The sequence below is a fragment of the Nicotiana sylvestris genome, chromosome 7 (genome assembly GCF_000393655.2).
Source record: "Nicotiana sylvestris chromosome 7, ASM39365v2, whole genome shotgun sequence".
Lineage (NCBI taxonomy): Eukaryota > Viridiplantae > Streptophyta > Magnoliopsida > Solanales > Solanaceae > Nicotiana > Nicotiana sylvestris.
Genome location: NC_091063.1, coordinates 88,754,885 through 88,773,330, shown reverse-complemented (window position 1 = coordinate 88,773,330; position 18,446 = coordinate 88,754,885).

The following is an 18,446-nucleotide window of genomic DNA, read 5'->3' as shown; positions in this document are numbered from 1 at the left end:
TGAATTGTTTGCATTAGTTAACATTGCCGAAGGATATTGCAAATGTGCTAAATAATCTCTTTATGAGACACCCAAATGGTGCACTCTAAAATAGTACAGCTAAATATGAGTACTATAAAGATAGGAACTGGAAACCTTGAAGGGATAAATATTACCTTAGTGTGGCTCCTGTCCCTGGTAGAGGGAGAATGTTAGGCAGCCCGAAGAGCCAGTAGATAGAGCAAGGGGAGGTAAAAGTGAAAGAATGTCTTGTTAAAGTTTTCAGAATAAAGTGGTAGATAGAAATATTAGCAAGGAAATACGAAGAGGGATAATGAAGCATTATGAGTGAGATGTGATACATGGATGGCAACGGTAGAGTGTTATAGAATCTATAGTCAAATGAAGAAAGAGACGAGAGGTGATGGGCCTTAAGACAACAAATGAGTATAGGCCATACGGGTCACGTCCTTATTTCGAGAAATAAGTTTGCAACTCTAACATGATTAATAGAAGGAAAAGTTAGACCAAGAGTAATAGAAATCAATATGGACTGGTGAACAAGATAAACTAAACATGAATTAGGAACTGAGGGATTTTATAATAGTCAGCATCATGAGAATTTCATATAGCGTTCTGGAAAGTAATAGAATAGACAACAGAAGAAGATCCATGATGAATTCAGAGAATGGTCATTTAGAAAAACGCTTCCCTAAAGCAATCAATATGAGCAAAGTTAAGCTTAAAGGACTATATGTGCCAGTTACACTAAGTGACACCATTGCGAGTGAGGAATTTTGTTATCCTTGGTACAGAAGGATTACCGCAAGACGAGTAAGGGTCATTGATGATGTGAAAGGACGCCAAAGAGGGAAAGGAAGAACATCTATAGGCAGGTCGTTGTAGCTCCAAGTTTTAGTACCCCCCTAAAGGGGGGGAATGGAAATGCGATAAAATGAAAAAGTGATGGGATTGAACTTATCCAAATCCTACAGATATGTTGCGATTCCAGAATGTTATGTAAGCACGATGTCAAGAAAAGGAAGTAAGGGTTCCTGCCCAGGATGTTATTGATAGATCAGGAGCTAGTACGTGAGGTGAGTTAAGACAAGGAAATAACCCAATAAAGATTATGTGGAATATGGATATGAGAATGGAGCGACGAGTAGTTAGTAGTTGATTCAGGAAGAGACTAGTCATGACTAGACAAGAAGTTACAGATAAATCAGTAGATCATGCAAGATAAATGTAGTAAACCCCAACATGGAGAATTTAGTCTCGCAGTAATGTCATTACAATAGGTACTATAATGTTACGGGGAATAAAGAAAGTGCCACTGGAACGGCAGTCAAAATATCAGTTCAGAAGAAACCCTACAAGAACAAAGGTGTGGAGGTAAGAAACTATGGATAAGTATAGGCAAGGAAGGACATCAGAAGATCCATCGAGTATACAATGTAATAGGCTCACAACTTTACAAGAGTCAGAGGGTCTTCCCTAAGTACTACGACGAAAGACTAGCTGAGAAAATAAGGAAGAAGGCTTCAACCTCAGCACAACGACCTAAAGAGTAAATGGTCATGTGACAATAGTCTCAAAACAACATTGTATGCACTCCCTAAGGAAGTGGAACCTATAGTGGCTAATGAACAGGGAGTAAAATCAGAAGTGATATTTAGGATCATATGAGTTGTAAGGAATTTCAATATATGTAGTGTGACGAACCGGCTAGTCGTCACATGAGTTACCACTCCATCCACCATTTCTGCTTCTTATTGCTTTGTTTATCAGTACTCTGAGTGATCGGGTTGGTTGGCTCGGGTTCGAAAAGTTTTTTGTGAATGTTTGAGACACTTAGTCTCTTTTGAGGAAGCTTAAGTTGGAAAAGTCAACCGGATATTGACTTATGTGTTAGAGGGCTCGTATGTGAGTTCCGAGGGTTTAGATAGCTTCGGGAGGAGATTTGGGACTTAGGAGCGTGATCGGAATGTATTTTGGAGGTCCGGAGTAGATTTAGGCTTGGATTAGCAAAATTGAATTTTTGGCATTTTCTATGTGATAGGTGAGATTTTGATATAGGGGTCAGAATAGAATTTCAAGAGTTAAAATAGTTCCGTTGTGTCATTTGGGATGTGTTTGCAAAATTTCAGGTCATTCGGACGTGGTTTGGTTGGGTTTTTTTATCAAAAGCATAATTTAGAAGATTTTGGAATTCTTAGGCTTGAATTTGATGGAAATTTGGTGTTTTGATGTTGTTTTAAGCATTCCGAATATTGGAACAAGTTTGAATGATGTTATGGGATATGTTATCATGTTTGGTTGAGGTCCTGGGGGCCTCGGGGGAGGTTCGGGTGGTCAATCGGACCATTTCATGTTGTTGAGAATTGCAGAAAAAATGTTGAGGGTTGCAGAGAAATTAGACCTTCGCATTCACGAGTAGGTCCTCGCGATTGAGAAGGGTTTAGCTGGAGAAGGCTGATATTTTAGCCTTTGTGTTCGCGAGGAAGGCTCTGCGTTCGCGAAGGACTAGGTGGTTAGGCATCGCGTTCGCGAAAAGGGGAGCGTGTTCGCGTAGAAGAAGCTGGACAGCTAAGTTTCAGGGTGTTTGTTCATCGCATTCGCAAGAGAGGGAGTGCGATCGCGAAGGTTCAAGCTGAGGAGTCATCATGTTCACGAGTGTCTGGTCGCGATCGCGAAGAGGAATTTTTTGTCAAAGTTGGTTTGTGCTTCGCGAACGCGAAGAAGGAATTGAGGCCTGGGCAGAATGTTTAAATAGTCATCTTGTCCGCGATTTTGGGGTTTATTTCCTCCATTTTTGAGCGATTTTGGAGCTTTTTGAAGAGGATTGAAAAGGGATTCAAGGGGAAACACTTAGAGGTAAGATTCATGGACTTAATACTCGGTTCTAATGTGAATTCCACCTAATTAATCATGTAAATTAGGCCTAAAATTGAAGAACTAGGGCTTGTAATTGGAGACCTAGAACTTGGGATTTGAGAGGTCATTCGTGGTTGGATTTTGATGCTTTTGGTATGAATGAACTCGGGGAGTGGTAAAGAGTCCATTGATGTGATTTTTATCGGAATCCGAGACGTAGGTCTAGGGGTCGAGTTTGGCCAATTTCGGGATTTGCGTTGTAATTTGATTTCTTTCGAGTGGGATTTGTTCCCTTAGTATATTTTAATGGTTTTGCATTGATTTTGGTTAGATTTGAAGCATCTGGAGGCCGATTCGAGGGGCAAAGGCATCGCGAGCTAGAGATTTGGACCGGGTAGAGGTGAGTAATGATTGTAAATGATGTCATGAGGGTATGAAACCCTGGATTGCACATCGTTGTGCTATATTGAGGTGACGCACACGCTAGATGACAAGCGTGGGGTCATGCACTGTCGGGGATTGTGACTTAGTCCGTCACGAATGACTATTTTACTGTATATTGGACTGTAAAATATTTTCTATCATCACGTTTTGGGTTGAATACCATATTTGGGCCTCGTGCCAACTATTTGAATCCTTAGGGGATTTTTACTGATATTTCCTCACTGTTTTGACTTTATACTTGTACTCAGTTATGCTAAATTCTACTGTTTTCATAACTCAGCCATGTTTACTCTACTTTAACACTTAAAATGATATTTAAATGATATTTTGGGGCTGAGCATCCTGTTTTACTATTACCCGAGTGGCTTTTGAGATTCTAATTGAGTAAGGCCGAGGGCCTATATTGTAAGGAAAAACTGATTATGATTATGAGGCCGAGAGCTTGAGATTTCTACGCCATGAGGTGGCTTGTTGATATGACGCCGAAGGCCTAGTGATGATGCCACGAGATGGCTTGATATTGTGCTTGGGCCGTAAGGGGCCCCTCTAGGAGTCTGCACACCCCCAGTGAGTGCGGGTATCCATTGTGATGTGAGATATAGCCCGAGGGGCTGGTTATTATTCCATGTGTTGCCCGAGGGGCTGATTCTGTTGGTATTGTGCCCGTGCATTTCTTTATGTGTTTACCTTTTCTAGTTGACTGTCTTTTACTTTCTTAACTGTTTAAAAGGGGATTTTAAGAAGTTTAAATTGAACTAAAGTGGCTTTGCATAATTTCATTGTTTCATGACTCTTATTGGCTTCTACTGCTTCCTTATAGCCTGTAATGTGCCTTATGTGATTTCTTGCTCTCAGTATTTATTTATGATTATTACTCACTGAGTTGGAGTACTCACTTTACTCCCTGTAGCCCGTGTGCAGGTTCAGGCGCATCAGGTCCTGCTAGCGAGTGTTGATCTTTCCAGCTCAGGCAGATTCGAAGATTCTCTAGGTAGCTGCCGGCGTTCGCAGCTCAGAGCTTCTTCCCTTATCTTATCTTTCTTTGTTTTAGATCTGTATTAGACTATGTAGACTTTTCTTGTCTTTATCCGAATTGTAGATGCTCATGACTGGTGATACCCCAGTATCGGGTTGTGTTGGTTTTGTTTTCCGCAAATTGTATTGTTCACTGCTTAGTTTGGGATTTTATCATGCTTAAGACTTAATATTTATTATTTTAATTGCTTAAAAATTTAAAAGGGAATGCGTTGGCTGGCCTTTTCTTCATGAGAGGGGCCATCACGACTGGGTCTGGGTTTAGGGTCGTGACAAGTTGGTATCAGAGCCTAGGTTACATAGGTCTCACGAGTCATGAGCAAGTTTAGTAGAGTCTCGCAGATCGGTACGGAGACGTCTGTATTTATCCTCGAGAGGCTGCAGAACCTTTAGGAAAAATTTCATAGTCTTGAAATTCTTGTCGTGCGAATCTATTGATCCGAGTACTAAACTTTTATTATTCTATTCTCTCACAGATGGTGAGGACACGCGCTACCGGTCAAGATAGATGACCACCAATACCACCACCTATGGCCACTAGAGGCCGAGGATGCGGTTGGGGTCATGGTAGGGGCAGGGGTATGGCCTGCACAGCAGCTAGGGCAGCACCTATAGATCCATCAGCTGCCCCAGTTCAGGATCATGCCCCAGTTGTGGATAGTCCAGCAACACCAGCTCAGGCACCAGCTGTGCCCATTGTGATTCTAGCCTAACTCACGCGGTTTCAGTTACTATAGTCGTAGCTACTTCTCAGGCTGGGGGAGGCACTTAGACTCCCAACGCTCGCACACCTGAGCAGGTCGTGCAGGGACTTCAGACACTAGGGGTACATCCAACCCAAGCGGTTGCAACTGCTCAGGACTATGTAGTTCCTGCCATGCTAGAGGACGAGCAGCATAGGTTGGAGAGGTTTGGTAGACTTCAGCCTCCAACCTTCAGTGGTGCAGAAGGCGAGGATGCCTAGGGTTTCTTGGATAAGTGTTAGGTGATGCTTCATACAACGGGGTCGATTTCACTACTTATCAGTTTTTTGGAGTTGCCTTCACTTGGTGGGAGGCTTTTGAGAGGCGTAGGCATGTTGGTGCAACAACCCTTACCTGGCAGCAGTTCTCCATTCTCTTTCTAGAGAAGTATGTGCTGCAGTCTTGCAGAAAGGAGCTGCATAGGCAGTTTGAGTGGTTGGGTCAAGGAGAGATGACTATGACACAGTATGAGATGAGGTTCTCTGAGTGAGCTCGTCATGCTATTTGGTTGGTTCCGATAGATAGAGAGAGGATTGAGGTTTATTGATGGCCTCACTTATCAGCTTCGTATTCTTATGACTAGGGAGAAGGTGATCGGTGCTACTTTCAAGGAGGTTGTAGACATTGCTCGTGAGATTGAGTCTGTTCGTCGCCAGGAGAGAGAGGAGAGGAAGGCCAAGAGGCCTCGAGGATATGGTAGTTATAATGGTGCTCCTTCGAGAGGTCAGTTTCAGCACGGCTGAGGCTGTCCATTCAGACATGCTCAGCCAGCTCGCCCAAGTTATTGTGGGGCATAATCGGGTCATGGTTCTCACAGTTCTCATCAGGGCCAGTCATCACTTAGTGTCATTCCAGCTTAGAGTTCGTCCCATGCTCAATTAGTTTAGGGCTCTTCTATGCCATGTTCATCTGCTAGCCATTCCGGTGTGAGGGGTTCCCTTCAGTCCCCTTCTCCTACACCTAGGAGTTGTTATGAGTGTGGAGAGATGGGTCATATGTGGAGGCAGTGTCCCCATCATCTTGCGAGTTCATCTCAGCAGAGGAGCCAGCCATCGGCTTCAACGCCAGTTACTTTACCACCACCCGCTCAGCTAGCTAGGGGTGGAGGTCAGTCAGCTGAGGGTCGCCCTAGAGGGGGAGGTCGATCAGATGGAGGTCAGGCCCATTTCTATGCACTTCCAGCTAGACCCGATGCTATTGCTTCTGATGTTGTTATTATAGGTATTGTTTCAGTCTGCCACAGAGATGCCTCTGTATTATTTGATCCTGGTTCCACCTTTTCTTATATGTCATCATACGTTTGCTCGTTATTTGGGTATGCCCCGTGAATCTCTTACTTCACCTGTTCATGTATCTATCCCAGTGGGTGATACTATTGTTGTAGACTGTGTACCGGTCATGTGTGGTGACTATTGGGGGTCTGAAGACCCAAGTGGATCTTTTATTATTGTGTACGGTGGACTTCGATGTCATTTTGGGCATGAATTGGCTATCTCTATGTCGCACTATTCTGGACTGTCATGCTAAGACAGATATATTGGTTATGTCGGGTGTGCTACGGATTAAGTGGCGAGGTGTGACTGATTATGTTCCTAGTAGGGTTATCTCATTCTTGAAGGCCCGGGGTATAGTTGGGAAGGATTGTCTTTCATATCTAGCCTTTGTGAGGGATGTCGATGCAGAGACTCCTAATACTGATTCTGTTCCAATTATGAGGGATTTTCCCGATGTCTTTCCTGCAGACCTGTCGGGCATGCTGTCGGATAGAGATATTGATTTTGGTATTAACCTAATGCCAGGCACTCAGCCCATTTCTATTCCATTGTATCGTATGGAACCAGCAGAGTTGAAGGAGTTAAAAGAGCAACTTCAGGAACTCCTTGATAAGAGGTTCATTCGGCCTAGTGTGTCGCCTTGGGGCGCGCCTATTCTATTTGTGAAAAAGAAGGATGGCACAATGAGGATGTGCATTGATTATAGGAAATTGAACAAAGTAACAGTTAAGAACAAGTATCTTTTGCCTCGCATTGATGATTTATTCGACCAGCTTCAGGGAGCGAGATTGCTCTCCAAGATTGATCTCCGTTCAGATTATCACCAGTTGAAGATCAGGGACACAGATATTCTTAAGACAACCTTCAGGGCCAGATACGGTCATTATGAGTTCCTGGTTATGTCTTTTGGGCTGACCAATGCCCCAGTAGCATTCATGCATTTGATAAACAACGTGTTCCGGCCTTATCTCTAATCTTTTGTCATAGTCTTCATTGATGATATTCTGGTGTACTCGCGCAGTTAGGAGGAGCACACAGAGCATTTGAGAGTTGTGTTGCAAAGATTGATGGAGGAGAAGCATTATGCAAAATTCTCCAAGTGTGAGTTTTGGCTCAGGTCAGTGGATTTCTTGGGGCATGTGGTGTCCAGCGAGACTATTCAGGTTGATCCGAAGAAGATAGAGGTGGTTCAGAGTTGGCCCAAACCATCCTCAGCCACAGAGATTTGCAGCTTTCTTGGTTTGGCGAGTTACTATCGCTGATTTGTTCAGGGGTTCTCATTTATCGCATCACCCTTGACCAAGTTGACTCAGAAAGGTGCTTCATTTGTATGGTCGGATGACTGCGAGGAGAGCTTTCAGAAGCTCAATATAGCCTTGACTATAGCTCGAGTGTTAGTTTTGCCATCGGCTTCAGGTTCATATACCGTGTATTGTGATGCTTTAAGAGTTGGTATTGGTTGTGTATTGATACAAGAGGGTAGAGTTATTGCTTATGCTTCTCGTCAGTTGAAGCCCCATGAGAAGAACTACCCCGTTCATGATTTGGAGTTGGCTGCCATTGTTCACGTGTTAAAGATTTGTAGGCATTATTTGTATGTTGTGTCTTGTGACGTGTTTACTGATCATCATAGCCTCCAGCACTTGTTCAAGTAGAAGGATCTTAATTTGAAGCAACGGAGGTGGTTGGAGTTGCTAAAGGATTATGATATTACTATATTGTACTATCCGGGAAAGGCCAATGTGGTGGCCAATGCTTTGAGCCGAAAGGCAGTGAGTATGGGGAGTTTGGCATATATCCCAGTTGGGGAGAGACCTCTTGAAGTTGATGTTTAGGCCTTGGCCAATCGGTTCGTGAGGTTAGATATTTCGGAGCCTAGTCGAGTATTGGCTTGTGTGGTTTCTCAGTCTTCCTTATATGATTGCATCAGAGAGAGCTAGTATGATGAACCGCATTTGCTTGTCCTTAAGGACAGAGTTCAGCACGATAATGCCAGAGATATGACTATTGGTGATGATAGGGTGTTGAGTATATAGGGCCAAATTTGTGTGCCTAATGTGGATGGGCTTCGGGAGTTGATCCTGGAGGAGGCCCATAGCTCACGGTATTTCATTCATCCGGGTGCCGCAAAGATGTATCAGGATTTGAGGAAGCATTATTAGTGGAGGAGAATGAAGAAAGACATTGTGAGATTTGTAGCTCGGTGTCTCAATTGTCAGCAGGTGAAATATGAGCATCAGGGACCGGATGGTTTGCTTCAGCGAATGGATATTCCCGAGTGGAAGTGGGAGCGGACACCATGGACTTTGTAGTTGGGCTCCCACGAACTTTGAAGAAGTTCGATGCTATTTGGGTGATTATGGATCGGCTGACCAAGTCCGCGCACTTCATTCATGTGTGTACTACCTATTCTTCAGAGCGGTTGACAGAGATCTATATTCGGAAGATTATTTGTTTGCATGGTGTCCCAGTTTCCATCATTTTAGATAGGGGCACTCAGTTTACTTCGCAGTTTTGGAGGTCTGTGCAGCGAGAGTTGGGTACTCAGGTTGAGTTAAGCACAGATTTTCACCCTCAGATGGACGGGCAGTCCGAGCTCACTATTCAGATATTGGAGGGCATGTTGCGTGCTTGTGTCATTGATTTCGGAGGGTCATGGGATCAGTTTCTACCGCTTGCAGAGTTTGCTTATAACAACAGCTATCAGTCGAGTATTCAGATGGCTCTATATGAGGATTTGTATGGCAGGCGGTGTAGATCTCTAGTTGGTTGGTTTGAGCTGGGTGAGGCTAAGCTATTAGGGACAGACTTGGTGTAGGATGCTTTAAAAAAGGTGAAGGTAATTCAGGAGAGGATTCGTACAACGCAGTCGAGACAAAAGAGTTATGCTGATATGAAGGTTCGGGAAGTGTCCTCCATGGTAGGCGAGAAGGTTCTGTTGAAGGTTTCTCCCATGAAGGGTGTTATGAGATTTGGGAAGAGATGTAAATTGTGTCCTCGGTTCATTAGACCTTTTGAGGTGCTTCGGAGGATTGGGGAGGTGGCTTATGATCTTCTTTGCCACCCAGCATGACGAGTGTACATCCGATATTTCATGTTTCCATGCTCCGAAAGTATATTGGGGATCCGTCTCATGTTCTGGATTTCAGCACAGTTCAGTTAGATGATGATTTGACCTATGATGTGGAGCCAGTAGCTATTTTGGGTCGTCAGGTTCGAAAGTTGAGGTCAAAGGATATAGCCTCAGTTAAAGGACTATATGTGCCAGTTACACTAAGTGACACCATTGCAAGTGAGGAATTTTGTTATCCTTGGTACAGAAAGATTACCACAAGGCGAGTAAGGGTCATTGCTGATTTGAAAGGACGCCAAAGATGGAGAGGAAGAATATCTATAGGCAGGTCGTCGTAGCTTCAAGTCTTACTACCCCCCTAAAGGGGGGAATATGGAAATGCGATAAAAATGAGAAAGGGATGGGATTGCACTTATCCAAATCCTACAGATATGCTGCGATTCCAGAACATTATGAAAGCACGACATTAGGAAAAGGAAGTAAGGGTTCCTGCCCGAGATGTTATTGATAAATAAGGAGCCAGTACGTGAGGTGAGTTAAGAAAAGGAAATAACCTAAGAAAGATTACGTGGAATATGGATATGAAAATGGGCCGACGAGTAGTTAGTAGTTGATTCAGGAAGAGACTAGTCATGACTAGACAAAAAGTTACAGACAAATCAGCAGATCATGCAAGATAAATATAGTAAACCCCATCATGGAGAATTTAGTCTCGCAGTAATGTCATTATAATACTTGAGATATATTCAAATAGGAGTCGGGGTAGTTAAAGGTACCGTATAAATGTTAGGGGGATAAAAGAAAGTGCCTCTGGAACGGCAGTCAAAATATCAATTCAAAAGCAACCGTACAAGAACAAGGGCGTGGAGGTAAGTAACTACGGATAAGTATAGGCAAGGAAGGACATCAAAAGGTCCATCGAGTATACAATGTAATAGGCTCACAACTTTACAAGAGTCAGAGGGTCTTCCCTAAGTACTACGACGAAAGACTAGCTGAGAAAATAATTCAACCTCAGCACAATGACCTAAAGAGGAAATGGTCGTGTGACAACGGTCTCAAAACAACATTGTATGCACTCCCTAAGAAAGTAGCACCTACAGTGGCTAATGAACAGGGAGTAAAATCAAAAGTGATATTCAGGATCATATGAGTTGTATGGAATTTCAATATATGTGGTGTGACGACCTGGCCAGTCATCTCATGAGTTACCACTCCATTTCCCCCATTTCTGCTTCTTATTGCTTTGTTTGACGGTTCTATGAGTGATCGGGTTGGTTGGCTCGGGTTCAAAAAGGTTTTTGTGAAGGTTTGAGACACTTAGTCTCTTTTGAGGAAGCATAAGTTGGAAAAGACAACCGGATATTGACTTATGTGCTAGAGGGCTCGAATGAGAGTTCCAAGGATTCGGATAGCTTCGGGAGGTGATTTGGGACTTAGGAGCGTGATCGGAATATGTTTTGGAGGTCCGAAGCAGATTTAGCCTTGAATTGGCGAAATTGAATTTTTGGCACTTTTCGGTTGATAAGTGAGATTTTGATATAGGGGTCGGAATGGAATTTCGAGAGTTGCAGTAGTTCTGTTGTGTAATTTGGGATGTGTGTGAAAAATTCTAGGTCATTCAGACGTGGTTTGGTTGGGTTTTTTTATCAAAAGCGTAATTTAGAAGATTTTGGAATTCTTAGGCTTGAATCCGATGCAAATTTGGTGTTTTGATGTTGTTTTGAGCATTCCGAAGATTGGAACAAGTTTGAATGATGTTATGGGATATGTTGGCATGTTTGGTTGAGGTCCCGGGGGCCTCGGGTGAGTTTTGGGTGGCCAATCGGACCATTTCATGTTGTTGAGAATTGCAGAAAAACTACTTAGTGTTGCAGAGAAATTAGACCCTCGCGTCGTGAGTTGGTCCTCACGATCGAAAAGGATTAGCTGGTAAAGGCTGAGATTTTAGCCTTCGCATTCGCGAGGAAGGTTCTGCGTTCGCGAAGGGTTGGGTGATTAGGCATCGCATTCGCGAGAAGGGGAGCGCGTTCACGTAGAGGAAGTTGGGCAGCTGAGTTTCAGGGTGTTTGTTCATCGCATTAACGAGAGAGGGAGCGCGATCGTGAAGGGTCAAGCTGAGGAGCCATCGCGTTCGCAAGTGGCTGGTCGCAATCGCGAAGAGGAATTTTTGGTCAAAGTTGGTTTGTGCTTCGCGAACGTGAGGCGTTGACCACGTTCGCGAAGAAGGAATTGAGGCCTGGGCTTAATGTTTAAATAGTCGTCTTGTTCGCGATTTTGGGGTTTATTTCCTCCATTTTTGAGTGATTTTGGAGCTTTTTGAAGAGGATTGAATATGGATTCAAGGGGAAACACTTGGAGGTAAGATTCATGGACTTAATACTCGATTCTAATGTGCATTCCACCTAATTAATCATGGAAATTAGGCCTAAAATTGAAAAACTAGGGCTTGTAATTGGAGACCTAGAACTTGGGATTTGAGGGGTCCTTTGTGGTTGGAATTTGATGCTTTTAGTATGAATGAACTCGGGGAGTAGTAAGGAGTCCATTGATGTGATTTTTATTGGAATCCGAGACATGCCCGGGGGTGGGGTGGGCCAATTTCGGGATTTGCATTGTAATTTGATTTTTTTCGAGTGGGCTTTGTTCCCTTAGCATATTTTGATGGTTTTGCATTGATTTTGGGTAGATTTGGAGCATTCAGAGGCCGCTCCGAGGGGCAAAGGCATCGCGGGCTAGATATTTGGACCGGGTATAGGTGAGTAATGATTGTAAATGATGTCCTGAGGGTATAAAACCTAGGATTGCACATCGTTGTGCTATATTGAGGTGACGCATATGCTAGATGACGAGCATGGGGTCATGCACTATTGGGGATTGTGACTTAGTCCATCTCGAATGACTATTTTACCGCGTAATTGAGTGTAAACTATTTTCTATCATCATGTTTTGGACTGAATGCCACATTTGGGCCTCGTGCCAACTATTTGAACCCTTAGGGGATATTTACTGATATTTCCTCACTGTTTTGACTTTATACTTGTACTCAGTCATGCTAAATTCTACTGTTTTCATAACTCAGCCATGTTTACTCTACTTTAACGCTTAAAATGATATTTAAATGATATTTTGGGGCTGAGCATCATGTTTTACTGTTGCCCGAGTGGCTTTTGAGATTCTGACTGATAAAGGCCGTGGGCCTATATTGTGAGGAAACACTGATTATGATTATGAGGCCGAGAGCCTAAGATTTGTACGCCACGAGGTGGCTTGTTGATATGAGGCCGAGGGCTTAGTGATGATGCCACGAGATGGCTTGGTATTGCGCTTGGACCGTAAGGGGTCCCTCTAAGAGTCTGCACACTCCCAGTGAGCACGGGTACCCATTGCGATGTGAGATATAGCCCGAGGGGTTGCTTATTGTTCCATGTGTTACCCGAGGGGCTGATTCTATTGGTATTGTGCCCGAGGGGCATTTCTTTATGTGTTTATCTTTTCTAGTTGACTGTCTTTTACATTCTTAACTGTTTAAAAGGGGATTTTAAGAAGTTTAAATTGAACTAAAGTGGCTTTGCATAATTTCATTGTTTCATGACTTTTATTGGCTTCTACTGCTTCCTTATAGCCTGTAATGTGCCTTATGTGATTTCTTGCTCTCAGTCTTTATTTATGATTATTACTCACTGAGTTGGAGTACTCACTTTACTCCCTGTACCCCGTGTGCAGGTTCAGGCGCATCAGGTCCTACTAGCGAGTGTTGATTTTTCCAGCTCAGGCGGATTCGAAGATTCTCTAGGTAGCTGCCGGCGTTCGCAGCTCAGAGCTTCTTCCCTTATCTTATCTTTCTTTGTTTTAGATCTGTATTAGACTATGTAGACTTTTCTTGTCTTTATCCGGATTGTAGATGCTCATGACTGGTGACACCCCGGTATCGGGCTGTGTTGGTTTTGTTTTCCGCAAATTATACTGTTCACTGCTTAGTTTGGGATTTCATCATGCTTAAGACTTAATATTTATTATTTTAATTGCTTAAAAATTGAAAAGGGAATGTGTCGGCAGGCCTTGTCTTCACGAGAGACGTCATCACGACCAGGTCCGGGTTTAGGGTCGTGACATGTGGGCACTAAGATAAGCTAAGTATGGATGCAACAAGGGGGCAGAAAGATCAGGAAAAGTAATAGCTTACGTTTAAAGAAAGCTAAGATGGAAAAAAAGAATTACTCGATCAATGATCCAGAGTTGGTTATGTTATGAATGCGCGTAAGGGTTCAGAGTTTTATACATACAGCATATACATCCATAGAAGATTCTGATATACATTAAAAGAAAGAATTGAGCCCAGATCATAGATGAAGGATTAAGTTGTTAAAGGATTGTATCATACATATCCCATAGACCCATGAAAGGATAAAAGTAATAACTAACACCATGAGCCGCAGATCAGAAGATTGCTTAAGCCTACATAAAGGTTGATCAGAGGAAAGAGGAAACTAAAGAGTTACATCAACTAAGTAAATAAGGAGTTTGATTTTTGAACCCAAAAAATTATGGACATAGTGATTGAGAACATAGCAGAATCACTCTTAATATTAGAGGTGCAAAAGAGATAGCACAACAACCATATTCTATAATGGCTCAACGATAAAGCTAGTTAGAAAATACTAGCCTCATAAGAATTCAGTATAGAACTCCCACCAGATTGTATAAGCACCAGAGGTACAAGTATTATAATAGAGCTTCAAATTGTGGATGTGAATTATACCTATATGGAAGGAAGATCATGAAGGAGATAGAAGATGTGATGCGAAACTTTAAAGTAAGTAAGGTAAAGGTGAACGACGTACGAGATACTTAGATGCAGAAGGTTGTGAATAGTCCATACTTCGGATAGAAGGCTAAAAGCGTGGGGATTCAATATCCAGGAATGATAGAGGCATCGTCAGTGGCATACCTTTCAGCCTATGGTTTCTAAGTACCGAAAGATCTAATTAGAGAGTAAAAGAAGAGTTAGAGACGATGCAATGTCTCTCTTGACATTCCAGAAAAGCATAAGGGAATCGATCACAAGCTAAAGTATGATAGAACAACAAGGTTTTAGAAAAACAAGAGTAAGGATATGAAGAAGTCAAGTGAGAAGGTGACAGAAGTAGTATGGATACGTCCTCGGGATTAAGCCGTGAAAACATAGGAGTTGATGGTTCCTCTAGGTTATAGAAAGCTCAATGTAGCCTGAATAAACTCAAAGGAGTCTAAGACTAGTAGCATTTAGAAGAGATGGGATGCTGCACTGGTAGCAGAATGAGGGTGTAATTATGATTAATAAAGGATGACGTTTGGGCCTTCACTTGAGTAATGATTTGAAGGAAAAAAACGTAGAGGATTTCACGAATTATAAGGGACTAAAATACCCATATAAGGTGAGTCACATTAGGATGCTATAAAATACGGTTATGCAAGTATAGTATCACCCCTAGGTGGATCAATCTAATTACTCCAGATGTCCTCGGTGAGACGCGACCCTAGCGGCGGTGTTACATAAAAGATCAAGTTATCAATGGTAGATGATGAATAAACATTAAGGTAAATCAACAATAGATGGATAAAAGTTCAACAGTATGAGATGAGATTAGACCATCAGTCTTAAGGATAAACAACAAGAGTAACGTGGAGTTGGTTGCAGACCTTAGTAACGATAAATCAAAGGAAGAATTATGGTATAGTATGACCTACGCAGATGCATTAAAGTCATACGAATGGATAATCAGGTCTATGAAATAAGATATAGCCATATTCGCAAGCTCTACAAGGTATCGAGCGAAGAACTTCAGTACACCTATAGATGCCCAGAGAGGCATCCTATTAAGCCTTGTATATGTTTACGAAGTAAGGCCTAGAGATTGGCTAAAAGCTGTAGGAAAAAGGAGAGAAGAGTCACATAGGCACACTTACAAGGTCATTATCATAGAGACTGCATGATAAGAGGTAGCAACAGTTATGAGATTGGAAGGAATTCGATCACAAGTCATGGCATGGGAAATAGGCCTAAATAGAAAGGAAATATTTAAGTATTCGCAAGAGATATGGGTTATAAGAATGATAAGTCCATCAGCAACATTCGAGGACGAATGTTCCTAAGGGGGGATGATGTTACACCCCGCAATATTACGTTGATATTATGTCCTGCAGTATTAAATTACGATGATGTTGCACCCTGTAGTATTGTAGGTTGAATTTATCGTAAGATAATTGGCATCAGTCCAACGAAAAGATTATTTGGAGATTATAATGCTATTTCAAACAAGCAATGAGTAAATTCGTGAAGGTGAGAGGGGAAGCAAGTCAAAGAAAATGAATTTTCGTCCAAGTTTGGCATGTTGGAATAAATACGGCCCGAGCTAAAATACTCGGTATTTATAGACTAATAATATACAAGGTACCACATGACCATGATAGTAAGGTATGTGAAAAGTGAGTAGTATTTTAAGTAAGTCAAAATAATTCTTTGGGTAATTGTTTAATTATTGGGTAATGGGACATTACCTAGTCAATTAATAATTAGTGGTGGGTTAATTGAAAACTTTGGATAAATACCAAAGCAAGAACGTGGAAGCCAGCCACTTTTTAACCAAATGACTCACAGTCATTTTGGTTAAGTGGAAAAATACTACAAAACACTTCATTTTATATCTTGCACACAAGACACCTCAGTATAATTTCTTTGAATACAAAACAATGTTACATTTCAAACATGAACCTTGCACATTAGTAACAGAGATCTTTACAAATTCCTACAAAAGGAATGCTATAATAGAATGCTGAATTCCTACGAGTTTCAACAATACCAACGAGAATTATTTACCTATTAGCAGTGTAAGATTTTGCGGTTCTAAAGGAGTACAGTGAAACTTTATTCAAAAACATCATACGGATTTTTTTCTACTCCGGGTATGTTAAGGCTGTCGCTTCTTTCTTTTTGCCATGATCCAAATTATACAAATGAAACAAGCAAAATATGCAACTTTCATAAATGACTCTATTCATAGAAATACTAGGGGTGTCTATATTCTTGATTCCCCATGTGAATTATTATTAATATATCTTCTGTTAATGGGTCTCAGAAAAATACATATTTGATAAAGTTTATCCGAAAAGCATATTGACCTCTATGGCATTCCGAGAAAATCTTATTAACGTATTTCTTATGCATTTCATGCATTTATACATGTACATTGACCCATGACCAAATGGCGTTATATACGTGTATATATGTATATGGGATATGGAAAACGGTTATGGCGTTATATACGCCCCACCACCTGATCAGCTGGTATACGTTGATGATTTTTCTCATAGTGGTCGAGATGATATGATGGGATGCCCTCAGAGGCCTGATGATGTTATGAAACGTGTACATATGCACGACATGACATTCATACGCATATGCATGACAGTATAATTATTTTATGAATTACAGAGTTATCAAGACTTATAGGTTGAGTCATTTATTCTATATCTCTTCTATGTCTGTTATGTACTTATTTATGTGCCTTACATACTCGGTACATTATTCGTACTGACATCCCTTTTGCTTGGGGATGCTGTGTTTCATGCCCGCAGGTCCCGATAAACAGGTCGAGAGTCCTCCAAGTAGGCTATCAGCTCTGTGGAAGATGTTGGTGCGCACCATTTTCTTCGGAGTTGCTTGTTTGGTTAGTATGATTTAGACGTGTATTGTTTGGTATGGCTAGACTCTGTCCTAACCTTTATGAAAATTATGTATTCTTAGAGGTTTATAGACAGATGTCATATATGTAAAAAATTGTATGGCCTTGTCGGCCTATGTTCAGTATACGAGTGGTTATTTTGGCCTTATATGCTCGTATGTCTTATGTATAAGTTGGTATCACATGTTTTATTCTGCTTATCTCTCGGAAGCCTTCCAGCTCAGTTATCTATGATAGTATGACATGAAAGAATACGTTATGTTGGTACTCGGTTGAGTAAGGTACCTGGTGCCCCTCGTGTCCCATCGGTTTAGGTCATGAAATATGTTTTTTGAGGGCTCGACTAAGTTCTTATGGTGTTTTAGGAGTGATAGGTATGTTTGGTTGAGGTCCCAGGGACCTAGGGTTGATTTTGGGTGGTTAACGGATCATTTGGACATGTGAAGGAATTGCGGATTTTTTGAAGTCTCCAGTTTTGGTTTCCTTCTTCGCATTCGCGAGGGAAGTCATTCGCAAAGAGGAATTGGAGGCAGGAGAAGAAATTGCTCTTCATGTTCGCGAAGTGGGCCCCACGTTTGTGAAGGTTTATTCAAGCAGTGCATCGCGAACGCGTGAAAGGCATCGCGTTCGCATAGAGGCAGTGGAGCAGTTGGGACCCCAAGGCCTTGTTCTACGTGTTCGTGATGATGTCCAAATCCACTACTAAAAAGTAAATGGACACGGTCCCATGCAATATAATTTACCCAACTATGAGTCGGGGTCGAATCCCACAGAGAATAATATGTAGGCGATTGGGCGTGTAATAGAATTATCACTAGTTATGCAATGCCAAACACTTAGAATAGTTTTTGAGAAAATATTTATAACTAAATGCAAAAATGTGAACTAACCTAGAAAGCAAGTAAAATGATCAATGGATACAAGTATGGATACACGGGGAATTACACTCAAGTAACGATCCAATGTATTTTACGATTTTACAAATATGAGCAAGTTATGTTAATTAGCCTCAGGTAATAATTCTATATGGGCTTCTTCCAAAGACTAACAACACTTCCTAATTGAATTATCCCTAAAATAATTAAGAGATTAAGCACACCCGATTATGGCTACAAGTAGTTCAATCATATCCCTAGGTAGAATCTATAAAGTGAGGGTTAAAGTCTCAAGTTCTTGTTAATTAATCTTTCCCAACCCCAAATTATCTTTCCCAAAATTAATTCGAAGTAAATGGGCGAGTCCTAGGGTTAGCTAATCCCTTTGGAAATATTAAAGAAAAAGAATAATTAAAGAAACA